The sequence below is a fragment of the Malania oleifera genome, chromosome 9, assembly GCF_029873635.1.
Source record: "Malania oleifera isolate guangnan ecotype guangnan chromosome 9, ASM2987363v1, whole genome shotgun sequence".
Lineage (NCBI taxonomy): Eukaryota > Viridiplantae > Streptophyta > Magnoliopsida > Santalales > Ximeniaceae > Malania > Malania oleifera.
In genome coordinates this window covers 2,250,636-2,262,306 of record NC_080425.1, presented here as the reverse complement: position 1 = coordinate 2,262,306, position 11,671 = coordinate 2,250,636, and the positions used below count along the sequence as shown (strand labels likewise).

The following is an 11,671-nucleotide window of genomic DNA, read 5'->3' as shown; positions in this document are numbered from 1 at the left end:
TCCTCCACTCTTTCTCTCTAAGATTTTGGGTCTGTTCTTCATCGGATCGACGATTTGAAGCCGCCACGCTACTCCTGGGGAAGTTCTCTACAAGTCTACTGGAGTAGATCATTGGTGGGGCTAACTTGGACTTCATCCCAAGTTTAGGGTAAGGCTTTATGTTGAATATATGGCTTTCCTATAGTTGTATATGTAGTAACCCGAAAAAAAAAATATATATAATAATAATAATAATAATAAAATAATAAAATAAAATTAATTAATTAAATTAATAAATAAAATAAACAGTATGATAAGGAACAAATATATATATATATATATATATATACTTGTGTGTGTGTGTGTGTATATATATATATATAAAAAAAAGGTATGAAAGCTGCTTTACTTTACTTTAGGTTTATTATATATATATATATATTATTAAATTAGCAAGCTTCTTTAAGAAGCTTTGGAAGGAAATCCAATTTTTGGATTTGTTGGCCGTGTCTCTCTTCTCTCTCACTTTCTCTCTCTCTCTCTCTCTCCTACAACTCTCTCTCTCTCTTCGATTTCGGGTTAGTTTTACGCCGGATCGACAAACCGAAACCACCACGACGCTCCTGGCGAAATTCTCTACAAGTTTGCCGGAACGGATCGTCAGGAAAACGAAATTGAATTTCATCCCAAATCCAAGGTAAGGCTTTATATTCAATATTTGGATTTTTGACAGTTGAAGAAAGTGATATACGCGTAAAAATACTGAACTTTAATACTGAAAATTTTCAGTTCCAGGGTGTTGATTGGGAACGTGGGAAATCATCCCTAAGTTGAGGTAAGACTTTTTAAAGTCGAATTTGACTTAGTGGTAGTTATAGAAAATGTTGTACGTACGAAAATACTGAACTTTAATTCTGCGAGTTTTCATTTTCAGGGTGTTGAGTTGAGAACCTTGTGGGTACGAGGGAGATTTTCTTAGGGGCTTTTCAGGAATCAGGTAAGGGGATAAACTAAGCTAGTTTTGTTTAAGAAAATGCATGTATACATATATGTAGCATCTGGTTTTAGGAAAAAAAAATAAATATATTTATATATATGATTTATATTTGGAAAATACTGTTTAAATGATGATATATTGAATACGAGGAAAATTTGTTTAGTGTGGCATGAGTATAAAAATGTTTTGTACTGTTTTTTTTGGAATGGGGATGATATGGATTTCTATGATGGAAAACCGGCGTACGGGCCGAAATATTTTTATATGTATATGTGATTTGCCGGCGTATGGGCCGTGCTATGTGGATGAGATTTGCCAGCGTATGAGCTGTGCTATGTGATTTGCCAGCATATGGGCTGTGCTATGTGATTGCCGGCGTATGGGCCGTGCTATGTGGATTGCCAGCGTACGGGCTGTGCTATGTGATTTGCCGGCGTACGGGCCGTGCTATATTAAAATGTGTAATACCGGCGTACGGGCCAATGATTTTTATGATACACGTATATATGTGAAATGATATGATTGATGCGAAAATAAATGATATGAGATATTTATGTATCACGATTTTAGTATATGTATATGATATCAGAACCTGGTTGGCTTGGTCTAGGCTAGCACTTGCACGGTACCGTTGTTATGTGTCCATGGTCTTCGTGATCATGATATCTGTGTTAACGCCGCTGTACGGAGTGGTGTGAGATTGGATGGTCGATGTGGTTATTTTCAAGAAGTGTGCTGTTATCGCCCCTGGTGTACGGACCAGTCTGGGTAGACCCATCGGACCTACAGACTACTGTTTGACTTGGCAGTGGTCGGCCAACTATTGTCAAGTCCCGCCTTCGGGCCACACAACCCAGTCATGTGGGGGTAATACATGACAACAGCCAGCTAACCTACCAGGATTGTTTTATGTTATTATTAGTGTATGAGATGAGATATGTTTATGAAAATGCAGTATATTCTGCTATGTGTTGATATGCATATGTTTTCCCAGATTTGATAAACAGTATTGAATATGTTATGTATGGTATATGTAGAACACAGAATACTCATGTTGCCACACACTGGTATTAGTTTATTTCCCTTACTGAGAGGTGTCTCACCCCTAAATCTTATACATTTTTCAGGAGCCCCTGATAGGAGAGCGGGAAAAGCCCCGCTGATCTAGATCAGTTGGTTGCCCTCTTTGGAAGGGTAAGTTTTTGGTAGGGACAGTTAGGTTTTTGTGGGGATTGTCCCTAGATTTCATTTTTGGGATGTATATACTGTGAGATAGTAATTGTAGTGACTCTGGTATGTGTTATGCACATTGTGATGAGATGTATATAGTTTTGTACTTTCTGCTGCGTAGGCTTCTGCTGTATGTTTTGTTATATCCCTGGTGCCCACGGGTCCAGGTGGATTGTGACCTGCTGAGCTGGAATGTATGATGTGATGATAATTTATTTATATAAAAAAAATATAATATGCGAAAAAGGAGCGGGTCGTTACAGTATAATAGGTAGTACTCGAAGAAATATTGAAGTTTTGTTCGGGGCGATGTTATTTACAGGGTGTTGAATGGGGAACCCTACGAGTGCAGGACTGGTCATTTTAGGGGCTTTCTAGAAGTCAGGTAAAGGGACAAATTAAGTCAGGATTTCATGAAAATGTATTTATTATTTTACAACGTTTAATTTCAGATAAATATGTATATTGTAAAATTATGTTAGAAATTATGTTGTTGATCAGAAATGTGGTTTTCACGTATATATCATAAATATGATGTTAGAACGAGTTTTATGACCTAAGTATTATCCCTTTGTGTGGCATGGGTATTATTTATCATGGAAATTATGATGATGAAATATTATGTTTACAAAACAAGTATGTTATTACTGCTTTCGAGGAATTATTAAAATGACACAGGGATCTTTCAAACTAAAGAATTTATATGATATTTCGAAGTAAAGGCCGAAGATTTTATATGATATGTCGGAGTAAGGGTCGAGGATTTTATATGATATGTCGGCGTAAGGGCCAAGGTTTTATATGAAATACCAATGTAAGGGCCGAAGGTTTTTATGATATGCTATACCGGCGTAAGGGTCGTGATTTACAAGATACAAAATGCCAGCGTAAGGGCCGTAAATTTTATATGATATGTTATGCAAAGTTTTATGAAGATATTAATATGAAAGATAATATTATGAAATAGTCATGTATCATTATTTGGAAAAATATTATATGTTATCAGAACCTGATTGGCTTGGTTTAGGCTTTCACGAAGCACGGTACCCTAGCTATATGATCATGATTATGTTTATTTTAGTGCTACTGCTTGCCATAAGGGGCAGTAGGAGATCGACAGTCAATGTGATTTATTGTAGCACAGGTGTCCCTCTAGTGTCCGGACCAGGAGGGGTAGACCCATCATACTTACAGACTTATGTTGATCTAGTGTGGTTGGCTAGCCATTGCTAGGTCCCGCCTTCGAGCTGTGCGACCCAATCATGCGAGGGTAAGACATAACACCAGCCAGCTATCCATCTAGCGTGTTTTCCATGTATGGTTATATGAGATGATTTATATGTATAGAAATTTAGTATATTATACCATGTTATGGTAAAATATATTTTTCCTAGATATGATACAAATAGTCTTATCAAGTATGATTTTTGTACTATTATATGTATAACATGAAAATACTCATGTTGTCACACACTAATATTAGTTTATTTTCCTTCCGGAAAGGTGTCTCACTCCAGCTATATAAATATTTTAGGAGCCCCAGATAGAAGAGCGGATAGAGCTCCACAGCATTAGAGTTCAACTATTCTACCCTGTTTGAAGGGTAAGTCATTTTGCTAGGGTTTGACAGATTTTTGGATGGTGACCCTAGGCCACTTTTGGATATTTTGGGGTACGTGTATATATATATATATATGACAGTTGTAGTAAAACTCTGTTAATGTGTTGATTAGTAATTTGATATGTATATGATTTTACGTTTCCTGCTGCTTAAGTATCCGTGCTGTATTTCAGGTGTATCCCTGGTATCCATGGGTCTAGGTTGATTATGATTTGCCAAAATTATTATATTGGATATTATTATGGAAAAAAAATTTTATGGTAAAATAAGCAGGTCGTTACAAATTATGTGGATCCTACAATATTTAAGTGGATCTAATTCTCAAATGTGACATTTTTTGAATGGTTTGTTCCAAATTTTATGTGTAGAAACCGTTATAAATTTTTCTCCTATTTAATTTTTTCATCAAATCTCAGGCGAAGTCCATATATTTTACCCTAAAAAGAAATAAGAAAATTATAGATTATTTTCAACCTATTTTGTGGCAATTGAGCAAGGAGGAAGGAAAGGGTGTGGCACCCAACAAGGTCCACATGTGGGCCCCTTGTCCTAGGCTTTGGACTAATGTAGTCCACTCACTCAACTCTTCTAGGCCCACTGGACCTAGTTTTGTCACATCGTTTTATTATAAAAAACGCTTTCTCATAGACCCATGAAATTATAAGCTTACTTAGCAATAGGTGGGTGAGAGGACAGAAAGGTAGACCCCATGTATAAGAAAATTATAGATTATTTTCAACCTATTTTGTGGCATTTGAGCAAGGAGGAAGGAAGGGGTGTGGCTCCCAACAAGGCCCACATGTGGACCCCTTGTCCCAGGCTTTGGACTAATGGAGTCCACTCACTCAAGTCTTTTAGGCCCACTGGCCCTAGTTTTGTCACATCGTTTTATTATGAAAAATGCTTTCTCATGGACCCATGAAATTATGAGCTTACATAGCAATAGGTGAGTGGGAGGACAAAAAGGTGGACCCCGTGTATCCACCACTCCTCACATGGCTAGTGATGGTCACATGCTCGTCACAATATGGTTACTCTTACAATTAAAATCCAATTTTTTTAAATACATAATTTTATGTCATACTCTAAATTTGAGCCAAATTTTTGTTTACAATGACATTAAATGTCCAGAATTAACACACTCTACATGCTCTCACCATGTTTTGAATGTTGAACAAATTCAATCGTGATTCTGTCTATTTTACTTTATTTATGGAATTTTATGCATTAAACATGTGTTGCATCTTAGAAAATTAAACTTGGGAGCATTCCAGCACAATTGAATTTGATTTTGGAGTTAAAGACTATAGCTATTTAACATTGACTCCTATGAATTTCACTAAGGGGGTTATTGATTCTTAGGAAGAATGTCCGGTGGATAGGTCTTCAAGGTTGTTGGTCTTATGAATATTTAGGTTTTCTAAGTTATCAAGGTTATAGGTTGTTAGAAGAGGGGTGCCTTTATCTAAGAAGCTTTTTGTTGGGACAATTATTGAATAATTTACATATGATATTTAAAGGAAAAAGATTAATCATAGGTATATATATGTATATATATATAGAAGCTTTTTGGTGGGACAATTATTGAATAATTTACATATGATATTTAAAGGAAAAAGATTAATCATAGGTATATATATAGGTTGAAATGGGCTTACAAATTTATTAAAGAATTAAAGGATGTTTTTTATGGAGGTGTTTAGGGTTTAATTGTTCCCCAAGATTGATATAGCTCTTCAATATATATGCTTTAATTTGAGGAAATTTCTTTGGATAGAATCGAGTGGTTGGAAAGGTATTTTTCAAGAAGTGGTGAAGATGACAATTTTGAAAAATATCCATATTTATTGTAAGATTAATTATATTTTCTTCATATAAAATTTGGAATCTATAAATCATAAGATGTTATATTAACATTTAGTCTACGCGATAGATATCAATTATATGGATCCTACAATATTTTAGTGGATCTAATTCTCAAATGTGACATTTTGTGCTAACCCCAAGGACCCAAAAAGTGAAAGGTATTAAAATGATATTCTACCTCATTAATGCAAAAAATTAGACTTGATGCAAGTCAAAAAATATAAAAACCCTCAACACTTCTACCTTATGTTTGGGAGATGGTTTAAATTAAATTTTGTGTGAGTTTAAAAAATGTAATGCAGAATTATATTAAATATTGTTCAAATTCACTCAAATCTAAATAAAAAACAATTGGGAGCATGAATTTTGAATCTTGGATTTGGATTCGGAGAAATTTCAATATAATTTTATATTACATCCAAATCTCATACAAATCTAAATTCAAGACCTCTTCAAACATGGGGTTAAATAATTATTGTAGAATGATTTTGAGTTATGTGAAGTGTTAGCCTTGATGGCAACATAATTATATTTATTGTGTTTTGATGATATTAACTGTTGACCTTATTGGTCACGCCCGGTTTTGATTATGACAAATACTCATTGTATCTAATGAGCGTTTGAGTTTTTGTGCAGGAATCAAGAATGATAAGATCAAGATGTGCACAAAAGCAAGAAAGGCTTGAAGACAATTTCATAACCCTTAATTGTAACAATTTTTAGTAAAATTGTCTGTAATAGTAATTAGGGTTCTTCGGTTTGTAATAAGCACACACATCACAAACATGATTTAATTTGCAAGCTCAAACTGAACCGTAGAAAGACCTTAGGGTGAACCTTCGGTCGACCGACACCGGACTTTTTCGGTGATCTCAAATTGGACCCCAAAGTGACCTTAGGACACACACATATTCACATATATTTGTTAGGCACTTGAATAGGAATTGTTTGGGTAGATACGGGACCGAAATGCACACTTGGTGCACTTTTGGTCGACTGGCCAATTCAGTTCAATTTGGCCCGGTCGACCGAAACCGGTCCGGGTCAACTATTTGACCCACGCCTGGTCGACCGAGCCCTTATAGGTCATTTGAGCTCGGTCGACCGAACCACCTGGGAGTCAACAGTTTGACCTCCCGGTCGACCGACCAGATTTGTACTCCAACTACCTGGTCGACCGAGGGGTCTTGGGAGAATTCCCAGCGATATGGTCGACCGAGCCATACAGTTCAAAAAGGCCCCGGTAGACCGAACCTCGGAGTTTTTGAAAATCGCCCTTGCCCGGTCGACCGACCACTCAATTCAAAATTCCCCTGGTCGACCGAGCCACTTGAGTCCTGGTCGACCGAACCACTTTTGGTCGACCGGACCTCTCGGGTTGTTCCCATTTTTACCGTGGTTAATATTTTTCTAAACAGGGTTAAAATGCCTTAAACATCATTAAACTTTTCTAAAAATACCCTATAGGTCCCCAACGGTCATATTTTCTCCCTTGCCTATATATACAAGTTCATTTGAGAAAATTAGAAAGGGATTAGCCACTTTGATTAGGGAAAATTCTTTGAAAATCCAAAACCCTATAATACTCATTTCCAAGCTCCACACACTCAATCTTACCTTCTCATATTGCCTACATCATTTGTAAGTTGATTTTGAGTGCTTGTTGTAATTGGTTTGTTCTCCCATCTCTAGATTGTCGGATTTATTTTTGAGAGCCAAACCTTAAGTATTCTTAGGGGACTTTGTTAGTAAGTCTCTCCTAAGAAGACTTATATAAAACTTCTGAGTATTGCATAGTCATTGCAATTTCTTAAGAAGTTAGTATTTGCATTTTGGTTGCAAAAACATTTTCAAATATCTACTGTGTTTTTATCTTGAAAATATTTGATGAGATATTTGCTAGTGTGATAAAATCTTTGTTGCAATGTTAGTTAACTCATATATCCCTTGCTGAATACAAAGATTGAATATCCTTTTTGCAAACCAAACCTATACGTTGCTAGAGCTTCATATACATATATGTATTGAGAAAACTCGTTGATTGAAATATATGAAGTTTGATTAATATCTTTGTTTGAGCACTTAGATTGAATATCCTGTGATACAAAGATCGTTTAGGTTTGCACTCTCACGCACTCATTACAACGATAGTAAATTTATTTGAGAGTTGACATTTTAGACCACATTGAGCTTACATATTGAATCATACTGTGGTGTATATTATTGCGCGAATTTGGGTACATATCTGCTTTACTTGAAAGCACAATCACTGTACCATTTCATTGTAATACACTTTGGTTGTATTTCCAGGCACGGGCCTGAAGAGGGAGACTAGCCCTGGAATAGTCCCAGATTGGCTTAGACCCGGTTAGGAAAGCTAGGTGCGTCGTCCTGTTAAGGCGTGTAGGTTGAGGTTAGCCCTGCTAATTGACCTGGTTAAGGTTGAGGTCAGCCCTGTGTTAATTTGACCTAGTTGTAAACGGTGCCGCTCCACCCTTAAGTGAGCTATTAGTGGAATCCTCTAGCTTGCGAGCTTGAGGCGGGGACGTAGGCACTGTTGGCCGAACCTCGATAACATATCGTGTGTTTATTTACATTTCTGCACTTTACATTTACCGCACGCGTATGTTATTATGTGAATGATGCGCTTAACTTAAATTTCCACATATCTTTTATATCTGCGCATTTGGAATTATATAGACCAACCCTAGGTTGTTTTATACGAGCATTTTATTTAACCTAGGTGATAAACTTGAAAATTCCAATTCACCCCCCTCCCCCTCTTGGGAATACACCGATTCTAACATTAACCTATTTGTTGTTCCTAGTGTATTCCATCTTTATAGATCATGTTTAGTACATGTACAAGTGGCAAATACATGAAACACTAGATCAAATGCAAAGATCAAATCGAGTAGACGTCAAGTAGGAAAGATCAAAAGGATACTCACTTGGAAGAACTCAAGCACATCCAAGGAAGATTATGTTGAATTATATGTAATGGGGATTGTGTGAGGTAGAAACATTTTGTAACTCTTGCCGTTTTGTTCCAAGCATGAATTCTGAGTAAGAGTTGAGCAAAATACACATGCATACTAGGACACATGAGATTATAAGATATCACTAAAGTCACAAACTCAACATTCATAGTTTTTAAAGATAAAACAAAGAGTTTAACAAAAAAAAATCTTATACTCAAAATATGTTCTCATAAGGGATAAGTTTTCAACATCTTGGTATTATGAACATTTACATACTTAGTCCCGATTTTGTTAAAATATGTTTTATGTCCTAAAGCCTCAAGAAAGTCAAGCATAATTTTATAAAGGACATATTAGCATATAAGATATCAAAATGAGCTTTCAAATGTGTTTTCATAGACAAAATATCTTATATTCAAAGAGAAACTCATAAGGACAAGTATAAATCTTCATTGGACTTAATATCATTCATATACTTTTGTCCAAGTATGGTCTAAATCATTAAAAGGCTTATCAGTTTGAAAAACAGGGCAATTAGTCGACTAATTAGGTGTATTCCATGACTAATTAGACTGGTAGCCTAATTGAGTTTTTGCCCAGGCCAATCGTTGATGAATAGGGGTGAATCATCGACGAATTGGAGGAGCACATTGACAAATTGGTTTGAATTCTCAACGAAATTTTCTAGTAGCTAAACAAGTTTTCAGTCCAGTTGACTCGTCGATGAAAAGGGGTAATTCGTTGACGACTCAGGGACACTCATCGATAATCAGGTGCAATTTGTCGACGACTAACATCGAGACCTAAACACCAACGGCTAGTTCTCGAGCCAATCAAATGGGATTCACTCCCAATGGTCAGATAATGGCTAGCTTGGATCTTTGTCTATAAATACAAGTACTTAGACTTGTTTAGCAATGGTTTTGGTGATTTTAAAAGTTATTAGTGAGAAATATTTTTAAATACAAAATCTAGGCATTTTGTATTTTAGTTCATATTCACAAGTGCTCAATTTCTCTCTTGCTCTTTAATTTTTTTTTATTCACTACCTGAGAGAATAGTGTGAGGTTTGTATTGTAATTGATATTAGCTCAGTGAAGGAGCATTTCTTTGTATCCCATCTTCTTGTTGTAAAGGGATTTGATCCCGATTGAAGGTTATTTGTGAACCGTTGTTGAAGGTTCTTGGTGAACCAAATTGCAAAGCTTCTTATTGAACCTTGCGGCTCTTGGTGAGCATTGAGGTATTTGTTCTCTCATTGTAAGGTTTCTCTGTTGGTGAAGGAGTTTGATAGTGGATTGTAGAATCCTTGAGTTGGTCTCAAGGCTGGATGTAAGCTTGGTACTGAGCCACGTTAACATACCGGTGTTGAGCTTTCTCTCCATATACTCCATTGTTTATATCTAGTGCATGATTTTATTTTTTAAATTGTGATATAATTGTTTGCATCTTGCCAAGATTATTATTTTGTAGAGAAAAGCAAAAATATGCAAAAGAGTCCATTCACTCCTTTCTTGATTCTACACCCGGGCCAACAAGTGGTTTCATAGCAAGGCACTTGCATTTTTCAGAGTAAAATCCAAAGCGTAAAGATCAATGGGTGTATTTGATGGACACCTCTTCTCAAGGACAATCCATGACCAAACCACCAATGTTCAACGGTTCCAACTACCTGGCTTGGAAAAATCAAATGACCATCTTCATCCAAGCACACGATCTTAAAATGTGGCGAGTCATCACAAAGGGACATTATGACTTCAAAAATGACAAAGGTGAGCCAAAACAACTTGAGGAGATGTTGGACACCGAAATAAGGTTAGTAGAACTTAATTTTAAAACCAAGAATTTTCTTTATTGTGCTTTAAGTGACAATAATTACAATCGTATTTGCGGATGTGAAACCGGTAAAGAAACATGGCATAAGCTTGAAATCGCATATGAAGGTACAACCCAAGTTAAGAAGTCCAAAATATACATGCTAGTTAATGAGCATGAAATGTTTAAAAAGGATGAGCGAGAATCAATCACATCCATGTTCACTCGGTTCACACACATCACAAATGGTTTAAAAGCACTCAGTAGAACTTATTCTATGGAGGATAATGTTCAAAAAGTTCTCCGATCTTTACCCAAGTCATGGCTTTCTAAATCAACTGTCATTGAGGAAGCAAAGGATCTAACCAAAGTCGCACTCGATGAGTTAATTGGGTCACTTATGACATATGAAATTAAGAAAAACACGAATTTGGATCCTAAAAAACCTAGGAAGGATATGGGTATTGCATTAAAATCATCTAACTTGAAATACAAAGAAATGCTAGAAGATGATGAGGATAGTGAGAATGATATAGAATCACTCATAAGAGACTTTAGGAAATTCTTAGTAAAAAGACAACAAATCAGTAAAGAGGAAACAAGCAAAAATGATAGCATTAGGTGTTACAATTGCAAAAAGGTTGGGCATATTATAACAGGTTGTCCCTTGATCCAAAACAAAGGAAAATTTCAAAAAGAAGATTATAATGCCATGAATGCTACTATTTGGAATAAAATTGATGGACCTTCCACCAATGATGAAGTAGAGGAAGAAGCACACTTGTGCTTCATGGCTAACAAACAAGAGGAAGTAAGTTCAAATGATGATGATTATGAACTTTCTTATGATGTAGTAAATAATTGTGCTAAATTGTTTGATGAATTAGCTTTAGTAAAAAGGAGGAACAAAAATTTTGAGAAAGAGCTTGCTATGGTTAAACAAAGGGAATCCTCGTTGAAATAAGAAAATGATTCTTTTAACAAGAAAAATGAGGAACTTTTTAAAATTCTCAAAAAAAAAAAAAAAAAAAAGCAAGTAAAAATAGAAAATTTGGAAAATAAATTGTCAAAATGCAAAGGAAATGAACCTTGTCTTTGTTCCATCTTAAATATTTCCCTTAAAAAGGAAAATGATGAACTTATTGAAAAAGCTCAAAAAGACTGAATCTTTTCAAGTAGAAG

The 11,671-nt window shown here is 35.7% G+C and overlaps 2 long non-coding RNA genes across 2 annotated transcripts; both read left to right on the top strand.

Annotated features, from left to right (window-relative positions):
* Positions 1-378: 378 nt before the first annotated feature.
* Positions 379-2,452, top strand: LOC131163742 (uncharacterized). The gene is made up of 4 exons (XR_009139107.1): positions 379-676; positions 769-814; positions 914-976; positions 2,104-2,452. It is a non-coding gene; the product is annotated as an uncharacterized LOC131163742 (long non-coding RNA).
* An 898-nt stretch (positions 2,453-3,350) lies between these two features.
* On the top strand, positions 3,351-4,099 carry LOC131163741 (uncharacterized). Its single transcript, XR_009139106.1, has 3 exons — positions 3,351-3,476; positions 3,741-3,878; positions 4,001-4,099. It is a non-coding gene; the product is annotated as an uncharacterized LOC131163741 (long non-coding RNA).
* Positions 4,100-11,671: the final 7,572 nt, after the last annotated feature.